Raw genomic sequence first — 15,146 nt, forward strand, 5'->3', positions numbered from 1 at the left:
TATAGTCCCCTTCTTCCCGGTTCGTTATCACTGCTCTGAGTGACTCCATCTTGATTTGAACATTTGTAAGTGTTCAAATTTTTTTAGATTTATAATAGGTCTCACCTAGCCTTCTGGCTTCAGTACCACAATATAGTGTGGAATAATACCCCTTTTCTTGTTGTAGGAGGGGTAATTTAATTATCACCTGCTGGGAATACAGCTCGTGAATTGTTTCCCATACTGCCTCCTTGTCGGAGGGAGACCTTGGTAAAGCAGACTTCAGGAGCCTGCGCAGGGGAAACGTCTCGACATTCCAATCTGTACCCCTGGGATGCTACTTGTAGGATCCAGGGGTCCTGTACGGTCTCAGCGTCATGCTGAGAGCTTGTCAGAAGCGGTGGAACGCTTCTGTTCCTGGGAATGGGCTGCCTGCTGCAGTCTTCTTCCCTTTCCTCTATCCCTGGGCAGATATGACTCTTATAGGGACGAAAGGACTGAAGCTGAAAAGACGGTGTCTTTCTGCAGAGATGTGACTTAGGGTAAAAAACGGTGGATTTTCCAGCAGTTGCCGTGGCCACCAGGTCCGATGGACCGACCCCAAATAACTCCTCTTCCTTTATACGGCAATACACCTTTGTGTCGTTTGGAATCTGCATCACCTGACCACTGTCGTGTCCATAAACATCTTCTGGCAGATATGGACATCGCACTTACTCTTGATGCCAGAGTGCAAATATCCCTCTGTGCATCTCGCATATATAGAAATGCATCCTTTAAATGCTCTATAGTCAATAAAATACTGTCCCTGTCAAGGGTATCAATATTTTTAGTCAGGGAATCCGACCAAGCCACCCCAGCTCTGCACATCCAGGCTGAGGCGATCGCTGGTCGTAGTATAACACCAGTATGTGTGTATATACTTTTTATGATATTTTCCAGCCTCCTGTCAGCTGGCTCCTTGAGGACGGCCCTATCTATAGACGGTACCGCCACTTGTTCTGATAAGCGTGTGAGCGCCTTATCCACCCTAAGGGGTGTTTCCCAACGCGCCCTAACTTCTGGCGGGAAAGGGTATACCGCCCATATTTTCTATCGGGGGGAACCCACGCATCATCACACACTTCATTTAATTTATCTGATTCAGGAAAAACTACGGTAGTTTTTTCACATCCCACATAATACCCTCTTTTGTGGTACTTGTAGTATCAGAAATATGTAACACCTCCTTCATTGCCCTTAACGTGTGGCCCTAATAAGGAATACGTTTGTTTATTCACCGTCGACACTGGATTCAGTGTCCCTGTCTGTGTCTGTGTCGACCGACTAAAGTAAACGGGCGTTTTAAAACCCCTGACGGTGTTTTTGAGACGTCTGGACCGGTACTAATTGTTTGTCGGCCGTCTCATGTCGTCAACCGACCTTGCCGCGTGTTGACATTATCACGTAATTCCCTAAATAAGCCATCCATTCCGGTGTCGACTCCCTAGAGAGTGACATCACCATTACAGGCAATTGCTCCGCCTCCTCACCAACATCGTCCTCATACATGTCGACACACACGTACCGACACACAGCACACACACAGGGAATGCTCTGATAGAGGACAGGACCTACTAGCCCTTTGGAGAGACAGAGGGAGAGTTTGCCAGCACACACCAAAAACGCTATAATTATATAGGGACAACCTTATATAAGTGTTTTCCCTTATAGCATCTTTTTTATATATTTCTAACGCCAAATTAGTGCCCCCCCTCTCTGTTTTAACCCTGTTTCTGTAGTGCAGTGCAGGGGAGAGCCTGGGAGCCTTCCCTCCAGCCTTTCTGTGAGGGAAAATGGCGCTGTGTGCTGAGGAGATAGGCCCCGCCCCTTTTTCGGCGGCCTCGTCTCCCGCTCTTAACGGATTCTGGCAGGGGTTAAATATCTCCATATAGCCCCCGGAGGCTATATGTGAGGTATTTTTAGCCAAAAATAGGTTTTCATTGCCTCCCAGGGCGCCCCCCTTCCAGCGCCCTGCACCCTCAGTGACTGCCGTGTGAAGTGTGCTGAGAGGAAATGGCGCACAGCTGCAGTGCTGTGCGCTACCTTAAGAAGACTGAGGAGTCTTCATGCCGCCGATTCTGGACCTTCTTCTTGTTTCAGCATCTGCAAGGGGGCCGGCGGCGAGGCTCCGGTGACCATCCAGGCTGTACCTGTGATCGTCCCTCTGGAGCTAATGTCCAGTAGCCAAAGAAGCCAATCCATCCTGCACGCAGGTGAGTTCACTTCTTCTCCCCTAAGTCCCTCGTTGCAGTGAGCCTGTTGCCAGCAGGACTCACTGTAAAATAAAAAACCTAAGCTAAACTTTTCTAAGCAGCTCTTTAGGAGAGCCACCTAGATTGCACCCTTCTCGGCCGGGCACAAAAATCTAACTGAGGCTTGGAGGAGGGTCATAGGGGGAGGAGCCAGTGCACACCACCTGATCCTAAAGCTTTACTTTTTGTGCCCTGTCTCCTGCGGAGCCGCTATTCCCCATGGTCCTTTCAGGAACCCCAGCATCCACTAGGACGATAGAGAAATTATAAAGGTGACACTAAAATAAATTTTCTAGTCCTGCAAACTGTCTTTACACAGCCCATACCGTATGAGTGGAGGGGGGTTTATGGTAGCAGGGAGCGAGGATGGATGTCTGTCCTCACCGCTGCTTGCAGGATCTCTGATGGAGTGGCCCCGATACGCGCCGCACGCAGCGGTGTCCGGCCACTAATACTCACCATTGCCATGCTGCCGGAATCTTCTGCTGGTGGAGCGGCCCCGACACGCGCCGCACGCAACGGTGTCCGTCCAGCTCAGTGTCTCCCTCAGCCGGGGCCCATCCCGAGCCGCACGCAGCTGCGATGGGACCCCGCCGGCAGCTCCCGCGGTGCAGACTGGCAGTGGCAAAGCTGCCAGTCTGTGTGTGCAAGAAAAAAAAAGAAAAATAATGAAGAAAAAAGAAAAAATTCTTCAGCTAAAACCCAAGTGAACCAGCTCCCTCGGTCACTAAGACTGGCTTGGAGGGGAGATAGTAGGGGAGGAGCTAGCCACAGTGTTAGAATTTTAAAGTGCCAGCTCCCAATTACTGCCTACTATTTCCCCCATTGTAACTACGCTCCAGTGGCCCCTAGTGGATGAAGGAGAAACAATCATCCTGCTTAAGGTAGCCATCTCAAACAGACACCAGGAAGTATAAAAATAGGATTTTGGTACTTACCAGGTAAATCCTTTTCTTTGAATCCATAGGGGGCACTGGAGTACTCTTGGGATATGGACGGCGTAGCAGAACAAAGGCACTGAATATTTAAATTTAGAACTCTCCACCCCTCCATATCCCAGAGTACCTCAGTGTACGAACCCAGTGTTTTTACTGAGCGAACTGCTATAGAGAGGTTGACAATGGAGAATTCCTATAACATACCGGACAACAACAAAGTTGACCCATAAAGTTAATGTCAACTAAACAGTTGACAGCATAACCGATAGACCTTGATAGTTTGAACCAAAAAGGTGAAAATGTGTTACCATAAGCTCCTTTGAGCTTAATACAAACAAGGTAAAACATGTTACCCTAAGCTCCTCTGAGCTTAAAACAACCCAGGTAAACTGCTCTGGGTGGGCGTCCAGTGCCCCCTATGGATTCAAAGAAAAGGATTTACCTGGTAAGTACCAAAATCCTATTTTCTTCTTCATCCACTAGGGGTCACTGGAGTACTCTTGGGACGTACCAAAGCTTCCCTCGTGGGCGGGAGAGCTGTTTGACACTTGTAACAGTAGGCAGCCAAAGCTAGATGCTGATGCCGCAACCATTCATAACGTGTAAACGTGCACAAACGTGGTGCACTGAAGGCTATGTAGCCGCGTCGTAGACGCTCCACGACCCGCTGGGGCTGACATTCCCACAGACCCTGTGGGATGAGCTGTTACTGACGTAGGCGACTGTAACTTAGCCTTAAAGTAAGCCTGACTTGTAGTCATTGTTATCCAACTGGATAATGTCTGCTGAGAAAACTGGCTAACCCCAGTTGGCAGCATCATAGAGAACAAACAACGTATCCGTATTACGTACTGTAGACGGTCGGGACATATAGACGCGTAATGCGTGTACCACATTCAGAATTCTAGAATGTGCTGTCAACACAGGAACCACTATTGGTATACTGATTGCTTTGTCATGAGAAAACTTAAATACGGTGGCTTGGAATACAAGGCACCCAAATATGAAAACAAAACCCTTGCCGAAGCTAAGGCTAGAAGAAAAATGTTTTCCCAAGTGAGAAACTTAATCCCCATTTGTTGTAAGGGTTCAAAATATGAAAACTGTAAGAAATGTGAACCCAACCTCAAGTCGCCTGGCGCTGTAGGTGGGATAAATGGAGGCTGCACTTTGATGACACCTTGTATAAAGGTGTGTACCGACGCAATAGAGTCAAACGTCTTTGAAAATAAGTTGACCACACAGATACCTGCACCCTCAGTGCAGATAAACGCAGTTCTCCATCCCACCCTGTTTGTAAAATAACAGAATACGGGTAACTTGAAAGATGATGTCGGAAACTTCCGAGCTTTACCACCTATATAGGCACACCAAATTTGTAATAATGAATTTGTAATAATGAGCTGCCTTAAGCAGCTTGCTAGCTCGTAACATGATTAGTATAACCGATACTGTAATGCCCTATTTCTTTTCTTAAGAGGGCGGTCTGAACCCCCCACCCCGTCAACCGCAGCCGCGGTATATAGGTAATAGGTACATAGGTAACTAGGGGTAAAAGAACGTTCCCTGTTGTAACAGGTTGGACGTATTATGAGCGGACCAAGATCGTGTGCCAGTATTCCTTGGAGATTCGAGAAGCAAGCTCTCCGAAACCCATGAGATATCACTAGTATGACTGTGACGAACTGTCTTATGATCCGTTTTCTCAACGGAGAGAGCAGCGGAAAATCGTGGAGCCAGATACACGATGCTGTATGACCACACAAATGTGAGAGACTCCACCGCCACTGCCCTTGTGATCTGTCGTTCTGTACACATACTGAGCGTTTGTAATTGTGGCGAGATGCCATCATGTATACCTGAGGGTAACTCCTTTTGTGTACTCACATATGAAACACCTCTGGATTTACTGTCCAGTTTTCAGGATATAAATCCTGACGGGCGAGATCATCTGTCTAACAGATGTCCACTCGCGGAATGAACCCCGTTGACATCCTCACATAATGGTGTTGTGGGCAATAGAGGATTCGAGTTACCTGCTGCATTGCCATGCGGCTTCTTGGTTCTCTGTGGTTGTTGTGTATGCAACTCCCGTTGCGTTGTCTGACTGCACTTGGTCAGACTGAAAGCGAAGCATGTAGTGCATTGAAAATTGCACGGAGTTCCAGGACATTTATCGACAGCAATCTGTCGTGATCCGTTTTAGAACTCTGTCGCTGATCTTTTTTAACTACAACTCCTGAACCTCTGAGACTCTTGTCCAGAGTATATACACCCTCGCCCCTCTGTGGGAAACGCGAGTGAAGGCCGGCGAACTAAAGCGCTTTGAAAACACATCATTATTGTTAACAGGCGAATACACCAATGTACCGCTAGTGTGCGTGGCTTTTACACCAATTACTAGATGTACATTTGTTCTTGCTGGTGTAGTAGGTAAATGTCTTTGATTTACCGTATTTATAATCTTACCTAGGAATTGACGTCGTTTAGACGGAATTAGATGCGATTGTTTTTAACACTTGACCTGCCACCGCAGTATACATTAGTAGCGCAAGTTAGAGGAACTCTGTTGAGACAGAGTTCTTATGAGCAGATCGTCTAAGTATGGACGATTGTCACTGGCAGGACTCTGAGATGAGCTATCATCACCAACATCACTTTGGTAAATACCCGAGGCGTTGACACGATGCCAAATGGTAGTGAAATGGTTAATGGTTGTGGCGTTTTGCAAACGCTAGAACCTGTGATGACCAAACCGGAATGGGTAAATACGCATTGTGAAGATCAAGTGCAATTATGCAATTTTGTGGCTCCAATATGCAAATAGTAACAACAGAAAATCCATTTTCAAACTGCATTAAGTGACTTTCTGATTGAGACTGCGACGGAGCTGTCTGGTTTTGTTACCCCAAACAGAGGGGAATAAATAACCCTGACTCTGTTGGTGTACTACTGCCTGGATATAAAAACAGCTGAAAACCAGCAGAGACTAAATGGCAACCTGCCAAACCGTTCGACAGAGGCAGTCTTGTCCTTTAATCTGTAAATATCTGAGACATCCATGAGTTGATGTCTGGAAACCCCGCAAATGTAACGTGTAAAGACGCGCTTCCAGAATTGGAACATGGAGATGCCTAAGAGGTCATCAAGCCACTGGCTTGCTGACTGTAGCGTCGTGTCGTTACAAGGCGTGACTGTTTTGTCTTTGAAAAAACTGAAGTCTAAAGAGATTAAACGCCGGCACCAGTATTTCCGTTTTGATACTGGCTGCGGTAATGGCTGAATATCAAATTTAGGACCAACAAGCTCTGGCCTTGTCGCGCTTAAACTAGCGACGATGAAAGTAACCGGCGTTAGCAGAAGCTTTACAGATATACTCTGCAGCTTCTTTTTCATTGTTTCCATACATAGAGTCTAGTGACCCAAATGTATTCTGGGTTTTTATAATGTTTTACACAGACGCATTTACCAATGGCGGATCGCGTCATTTTGGAAACGATTAAATAGTGGTTAGAGTCTACTCAGTCTCTGTAAAAATGGAGACATTGACTCACTGGGATTTAGCAATGTATGGTTTTCAAAAACCCCACCCTATGTGAGTGCTGGTCTAATGTACCCTTCTCACTGGTAGTTATCGGTGTGAGATTTGACATAGAATCGTGCATTAAATTATAAGACCAGTCAACAACTGTCTTTTGTTAGAGCTGGCGGAGTAACTTCCGAGACTCCGATGTTACCGCTCTTGTAATTTGAATTGCCAATGCTTAACATAGGATTTTTTAAAAATTATTTGTAGTCTGCGCTAGAGCCTTACTCGCTATGCAGACAGACCCCACAATAGGCAACGGACAGACACTTGCACGACTTATTGTTATGTGTCATATATTTTATTGCTGAACAGCATATTTATATGAAACTCATGGTTGTTTTCTCTACGGAAATCTATAGTAAAAGCGAAAGATTTATTTGATGTGAAGAGAAACTAGAGTATTCTTTATGTGAAAAGCAGTTCACATGGGCATGTGAAACCCGAACCAAATTCCCACTAACACCCCTGCGCCTCTGGTGGCTTAGAGATGTAGGGCAGGAATGTTCCAGAATTACACACTGGAAAACAACAGGAAGCATGGTTAAAATGGCCCCTTTGCCATGCTGACCGTGATAATCACAGAACAAGTGACAAATGTTTCCGTGTAATCTAGCCTATTATACAGTATAATCACAGGCTGGGTACAACACATGCTCTATTAATAAATAAATATATATATATATATATATATATATATATATATATAGGCTCAATAGCCTATGATAATTACAGACATTAATATATTTATACAGCATTTACATAAGCTGAATAGCCTATTATACAGTGATAATCACAGACTTAATATAGGCTCAATAGCCTATTATACAGTGATAACCACCAACATTAATATATAGGCTGAATAACCTATTATACAGTGATAATAACAGCCATTAATATAGGCTCAATAGCCTATTATACTGTGAAACTCACAGACAGTAATATAGGCTCAATAGCCTATTACTCCCAGGACAGGTAACAATACATTATAAATACCTGTCACATATATATAGCTGCCTATACACTGTGCTGCTGTTTATATAATTAATCCGCCAGAATTCCACCGTGCCTTGTAACGCTGTGTCCTGCCGGAAGCCTGCAGCCTCATAGCGCTGGCACATGTGGGTGGATGGCTGCTGGGCGGCCGGACGGAGCGGCGGTCCCCGTCTCTGTACTGAGACTGAGGGAGCGTCTGCGGCCGTATGGCGCTGGCGGCCGGACGGAGCTGGGCGGCCGGACCGAGCGCTGGGACGGGCGGCCTGCAGACATAGCGGCTGGGGCTTGCGGGCGGAAGAGCGGAAGCAGGTATTAACCCCAACATAGCGGGGCGGCAGCCTGCGCTGACCGCCCCGTTCCCCAGCCTACCTTGCTTGTCTCCTGATAATGGCTGCGACGGGCTTCTTATGTGTAAGCTCGTCCAGCTGTCTTGTAAATCATGGCTGTGACGGGCTTCTTCTGTGTAAGCTCCGTCCAGCTCTGTAGTCCTGGCTGCGACGGAGCTTCTTTGTGTAAGCTCCGTCCAGTCCTCTAAGTCATCTGGAGTAGATCATGGCTGCGACGGGGCTTCTTCCTGTAAGCTCCGTCCAGCTCAGGCAGCAGTTCATGGCTGTGACGGGCTTCTATCTGCAAGCTCCGTGCTACAGCAGGTAGTGAACTGCGTGTGGCTGTGAGGGTGCTCTTTGTGAGGACCGACACGCCATGCGCTGCCCGTGCAGCGACACTATCCCGGACCCATGTTTTTCTTGAAACTGGGAAGGGATGTGCTATTAAAAATAAATAAATAAAATAAAAAAAAATGAAAAATTAATAAAAATCTTCCAACAAGTGTGGGAATCCCACAAGCCGATGTTAGTGCTTTGAGCACAGAAAAAACACTGGGTTCGTACACTGAGGTACTCTGGGATATGGAGGGGTGGAGAGTTCTAAATTTAAATATTCAGTGCCTTTGTTCTGCTACGCCGTCCATATCCCAAGAGTACTCCAGTGACCCCTAGTGGATGAAGAAGAAATTAAGACCTGCCTTAGAAGTGACCATAACATCTAGGACAAATGATTGTCCTTTGAAGTAACTGAGCTATAGTGTCTGGCAAGGACCTGGCTCACTGCACAGTATAAGCTGTGTAAGGAGAGTTTAGCTCTGTGCAGCCATTTTGGCAATTTATAGGTACATGGTGCACAAGAAAAAAATAAATAGTCTGTCTTGTGCTTGACATAGAAATAACGAAAGGAAAACAGACTACCAACAACCACTGCTTTAGATGAAAGTATTGCCCACAGAGTATTTAACATTAACTCAGCCATTAACATTTTACCAAGGTTTGTGGGCTAAGTAATAAACAGAGTACCAGTCCCTTGTCACAGTACAAGCAAAGGCAGACTGACAATACCGGTATTTGTGTACTGGTCCTGGACGCACTGCAATACCAGGTCAATGTATAAAGTGGACAGAGCAAGCTCCTCTTCTATCTTACTAAAAATTCATGTAATATATGATCCCTAAATAGGGAGCGTATCAGATATTAAACTGAAAAAAACTGATATTACACCTGAACTTTGCTAAAAGGCTGAGATAATAAGCAAATATCACTTGCATATTTGATGCAGTTGGTTGGCTACGTATAGCGGCAGTAAAAGTTCCACTATACCAGCTATTGAATTAAGCTATAACACCAATTTGGAGAACTAAATGCTGAACACAGTAATAGCCACTATATTTACTGTAGTGCCCGTAATTTGTGAGGAGAGGGCATTGTTTGTGCATGACAACACATGTAGGATATTCCAACAAGCAAATATCATGTGTTTATTTGGCATAGTTGCTGGGCTAAGTACAGAAACCTGCAATAGTCCCAGAATACTTGCTATTGTGTATATTATACTATAGGCAAATCACTTGTAAAGTTACCACCCTGTGGGCTTGTTACTGATCAGCAATAGTCCCACTATCTCAATGCAAATAATGACAGTGCTCCCCCTCTCTCTCATTCTGAGCTGCTGACATGTGATCAGGAGCTTCCTGCAGTGCTGCTGGGGGTAGGGCCTAATCGGGTGAGGCAGTTTAAACTGGTTTGAGGGCGCCAAAACAAACAGCAAATCGACACAATAAAGATAAATAAGAATTTACTCACCGGTAATTCTATTTCTCGCAGTCCGTAGTGGATGCTGGGACTCCGTAAGGACCATGGGGAATAGCTGCTCCGAAGGAGACTGGGCACAACTAAAAGAAAGCTTTAGACTAGCTGGTGTGCACTGGCTCCTCCCACTATGACCCTCCTCCAGACTTCAGTTAGGATACTGTCCCCGGAAGAGCGGACACAATAAGGAAGGATTTCTTTATCATCCACTAGGGGTCACTGGAGTACTCTTGGGATATGGACGGGCGTAGCCGAACAAGGGCACTGAATATTTAAATTTAGGACCCTCCCCCCCCTCCATATCCCCGAGTACCTCAGTGTACGACCTCAGTGTTTTTTCGGTGCTCACAGCACGAACAAGGCTTGTGGTATATCCACACTTGGATTTTTATTTTTAAATTTTTACTTTTTATTTTTACACTTAGCACATCCCTTCCCAGTTTCTGGAAAAACATGGGTCCGGGATAGTGCCGCTGCATGGGCAGCGAATGGCGTGTCGGTCCTCACAAAGAGCACCCTCACAGCCACAGGCGCTACAAGGCAGCGCATGGCGTGTCGGTCCTCACAAAGAGCACCCTCACAGCCACAGGCAGATGTCTCCTACTGCAACTGGACGGAGATTACAAGCCCGTCACAGCCAGGAGGAGAGCTGAAAACTGGACGGTGCTTACAGTAAGAAGCCCCGTCACAGCCAGGATGGAAGCCCCGTCACAATCTGGACGGAGCTTACAGAAGTACGACACTACAAGGTATGGTGAGGGGGTCAGGGCGGTCAGCTCACGCTGCCGCCCTGCTGTGTGAGTGTTAACTGTACAGGGCGCCGCTGACGGGTCCCGCTGAAGCAATGAAGTTCCACCTGATAGTGGTTAGAATGAGAAAGGTTCTCCTTACATTATACGCGCAGAGCGGCCGCACGTCACTCAGACGCCGGCCGCTCTCACTGCTCTGAGGGCCCGCCACCACTACGCAGCGCCGACTCCTTGGCTGAACTAAGCAGAGCGGCCGCACGTCACTCAGACGCCGGCCGCTCTCACTGCTCTGATGCGGCACCGCTATGCCGCACTCTCCGGGCGCTCTCACTGCTCTGATGCGGCACCGCTATGCCGCACTCTCCGGGCGCTCATCTAAACAGAGCGGCCGCACGTCACTCAGACGCCGGCCGCTCTCACTGCTCGGATGGCCCGGCACGCCGCCGACACTCTCCTGTGTACTAAAGAGCGGCCGCACGTCACTCAAGGACGCCGGCCACTCTCCCAGTGAAACACCGCAGACACAGGGAGACTGTGTACTGCTGAAAGAAGGAGCTTCCGGTCGGCTCCCCGGCGCTAGATACAGGCTCTCCTGCTCTCCCTGCACCCGATCCCCGTACGCTGCAGGTAACATGGGGATGCAGGGGGGGGGGGGGGGGGGAGGGGGAATAATACCCATAGCAGCAGCAAAGGCTGCATGGGTTCAAGCAGCGCAGCACTTTAAACAATGTACACTGTGTACTGTGATATACAGCACGTTTTATATATATATAATATATAATAAAGCTTTTGCTGGCATAACTGTCTATAATATCAGTATGAACTGATTATATGTGTAAACACTTTGTATATATATATAATATATATATGAGGCTTTGGCTGGCAATAGGTTATCAGTGGCATAACCTATTGCACGTTTAACCAAGTTTTCTGTTATTTTTGGTTAAGGTTGCAAAATAAATACACTGCAGGCAGTGCTCATTATTTGACTAAATGCATATATTTTACTGTATCCTACAACTGGGTTATAACTGTATATAAGCATAGTAACTGTATAATAGGCTATTAAGCCTATATATATTAAAACTGCAGCAGGTAAACTGTACTGTGATTTTCTGTGAAAGCATGGCATGACGGCCATTTTAATCATTGCTGGTTTTCCAGTTATAATTCTAGACCATACACCTCTAATCCACAAGGAGGCGCAGGGGTGTTAGTGGGAATTTTTACTTCAGGATAATTCTAGAACATTCCTGCCCTACATCGTTAAGCCACCAGAAGGCGCAGGGGTGTTAGTAGGAATTTGGTTCGGGTTTCATGCCCATGTGAACTGCTTTTCACATAAAGAACAATTTAGTTTCCTAATAAATATGCTGTTCAGCAATATATATATAGAGATATATGCCATATAATAATGTTATTAAGGCGTGCAAGTGTCTGTCTGTTGCCTATTATGATGTCTGTCTACATAGCAAATAAGGCTCTAGTGCAGACTAAAAATGTTAACATTGGCAATTCAAATTAAAACAGCGGTAATCGGAGTCTCAGAATAACTCCGCCAGCGCTAACAAAAGACAGTCTTTCCAAAGTGACAATTTTCCTTTGGGTACCAGAGTGTTTATTTCACTAGTCTTATAATTTAATGCACGATTCTATGTCAAATCTCACACCGATAACTACAAGTGAGAAGTGTACATTAGTCCAGCATTCAGATAGTGCGGGGTTTTGGAAAACATTATAAAAACCACAGATACATTTGGGTCACTAGAATCTATGTATGGAACCATGCCGATCACTGTTAAAAGAAGCTGCAAAGTATATCTGTAAAGCTTCTGCTAACGCCGGTTATTTTCATTGTCGCTAGTTAAGTGCGACAAGACCAGAGCTTGTTTGCTCCTAAATTTGATATATGTGTAACGCCATTTTATCCCTTTAGGATATTCTGCCATTAGCGCATACAATACTTGTAACGGCGTTTTATTCCTTTATAAGAAACAGTCACGCCTTGTAACGACAGGACGTTACAGTCAGCAAGCCAGTGGTTTAATGACCTCTTTTACAATTGTGGAAGCGCGTCTTTACATGTTACATTTGCGAGGTTTCAGGACTTCAACTCATACATGTCTCAGCTATTTACAGCTTAAAGTACAAAACTGCCTCTGTCGAACGGTTTGGCAGGTTGTCATTTAGTCTTTGCTGGTTTATAAACCAGGCAGTAGTACGCCAACAGAGTCAGAGTTATTTATTCACCTCTGTTTTAGCAAGACCAAACAGCTCTGTCGCAATATCAAAAGTCATTTACTACAGTAGAAAATGGATTTTCTGCGGTTAGTATTTGCTTATTGGAGCCACAAAATTTGCATAATTGCATTTGATCTTGACAATGCGTATTTACCCAGTCCGGTATGTTCATCACAGGTTCTAGCGTTTGCAAATCGCCACAACCATTAACCATTTCATATCTACCGTTGCTTATCGCTTTGGGTATTTACCAAAGTGATGTTGGGATGATAGCTCATCTCACATAAGAACTCTGTCTCAACAAAGTTCCTCTAACTTGCGCTACTAAGGTATACTGCGGTAGCAGATCAAGTTCGAAAACAATCGCATCTAATTCCGTCTAAACGATGTCAATGCCTAGGTAAGATGATAAATACGGTAAATCAAAGACTTTTACCTACTACACCAGCAATAACAAATGTACGTCTAGTAATTAGTGCAAAACACGCACACTAGCGGTACATTGGTGTATTCACCTATTAAGAATAAAGATGTGTTTTCAATTTAGTTCACCACCCTTCACTCGCGTTTCCCACAGAGGGAAAAGGGTGCATATACTCTGGACGACAGTCGCAGAGGGTCAGGATTTGTAGTTAAAATCAGCGACAAAGGTTCTAAAACACGACAGATTGCTGTCGATAAAGGTCCTAGAACTCTGTGCATTTTACAATGCAATACATGATTCGCTTTCAGTCTGACCAGGTATATACTCTATTTTCTCTTCAGAACGAATAAATCTTTCGCCTTTTACTAAAGATTTCTGTGGAGAGGAACAACCATGAGTTTCAGGTAAATGTTTGATGCCTGTCTCACGCTGGCCTTAAGCAGTCAAACAAGGCAACGGCAGTTGCATACACAACAACCAGTGAGAACCAAGAAGCCGCATGGCAATGCGGCATGTGACTCAAATCCTCAATGGCTCAGAACACCATTATGTGAAAATGTCAAGAGATCATTACGTGAGTGGACATCTGTTAGACAGAGGATCTCACCCGTCAGAATTTGGATCCTGAAAACTGGACATTAAATCCAGAGGTGTTTCATAGGTGAGTCCACAGAAGGGGGTTACCCTCAAGTATACATGATGGCATCTCGCCACAATTACAAAAGCTCAGTATGTGTACAAAACAGATCACAAGGGCAGTGGCGGTGGAGTCTCTCACATTCATGTGGTCATTCATCATCGTGTATCTGGCTCCACCAGTTTCCGCTGCTCTCTCTGTTGTCAAAACGGCTCATAAGACAGTTGTCACAGTCATACTGGTGGTAGCTCATGGGTTTCGGAGAAGTTTGCTTCTCGAATTTTCAAGGAATACTTGCACACGATCTTGGCCCGCTCATAATACGTCCAACCTGTTACATCAGGGAACGTTAGTTTACCCATAGTTACCTATGTACCTATTATCTAGGTACCGCAGCTGCGGTTGACGGGGTGAGGGTGCAGACCGCCCTCTTAAGAAATTGAGCATTACAGTATCGGTTATACTAACCATGTTACGAAATAGTAAGCCGTTTAAGGCAGCTCATTTTTACAAAATTTCGTGTGCTTACATAGGTTGTAAACCTCAGAAGTTTCCAACATCATCCTTCAAGTAACCCGTATTCTGTTAAACGGGGTGGGATGGAAAACTGCGTTGATCTGCACGAAGAGTGCAGGTATCTGTGTGGTAAACTTATTTTCAAAGACGTTTGCCTCTATTGGCGTCTGTACACATCTTTCTACAAGGTGTCATCAAAGTTCACACTCTATTTATCCCACCTACAGCGCCAGGCGACTTGAAGTTGGGTTCAGATTTCTTACAGTTTTCATATTTTGAACCCTTTCAACAAATGGGAATTAAGTTTCTCACTTTGGAAAACAATTTTCTTATAGCCTTGGCTTCGGCAAGGGTTTTGTTTTCATATTTGGGTGCCTTGTATTCCAAGCCACCGTATTTGAGTTTTCTCATGACAAAGCAGATCTTCGGACGAATCACGCTTTCGTATTCTTCACATCAATATACCAATAGGGGTTCCTGTGTGGACAGCACATTCTAGAATTCTGAATGTGGTACACGCATTACGCGTTTATATATGTCCCGAACGTCAACAGTATGTGATATAAATACGTTGTTTGTTCTCTATGATACTGCCAACGGGGGTTAGCCAGTTTCTTAGCAGACATTATCCAGTTGGGTAATAATAAT

The 15,146-nt window shown here is 45.3% G+C and overlaps 1 protein-coding gene, 2 non-coding genes and 1 pseudogene across 5 annotated transcripts in view; 1 reads left to right on the plus strand and 3 right to left on the minus strand.

Moving 5' to 3' along the window:
* RBM25 (RNA binding motif protein 25) overlaps positions 1-15,146 on the minus strand; it is a 228,273-nt gene that overhangs the window by 148,900 nt on the left and 64,227 nt on the right. The gene's annotated exons all lie outside the window — the stretch shown is intronic.
* LOC134981625 (U5 spliceosomal RNA) lies at positions 7,102-7,202 on the minus strand (annotated as a pseudogene).
* LOC134981539 (U2 spliceosomal RNA) lies at positions 9,188-9,373 on the minus strand. The gene has a single exon (XR_010190676.1). It is a non-coding gene; the product is annotated as a U2 spliceosomal RNA (small nuclear RNA).
* On the plus strand, positions 13,667-13,781 carry LOC134981581 (U5 spliceosomal RNA). The gene has a single exon (XR_010190707.1). It is a non-coding gene; the product is annotated as a U5 spliceosomal RNA (small nuclear RNA).

This window comes from Pseudophryne corroboree, chromosome 12 (genome assembly GCF_028390025.1).
Source record: "Pseudophryne corroboree isolate aPseCor3 chromosome 12, aPseCor3.hap2, whole genome shotgun sequence".
NCBI classification, from domain to species: domain Eukaryota; kingdom Metazoa; phylum Chordata; class Amphibia; order Anura; family Myobatrachidae; genus Pseudophryne; species Pseudophryne corroboree.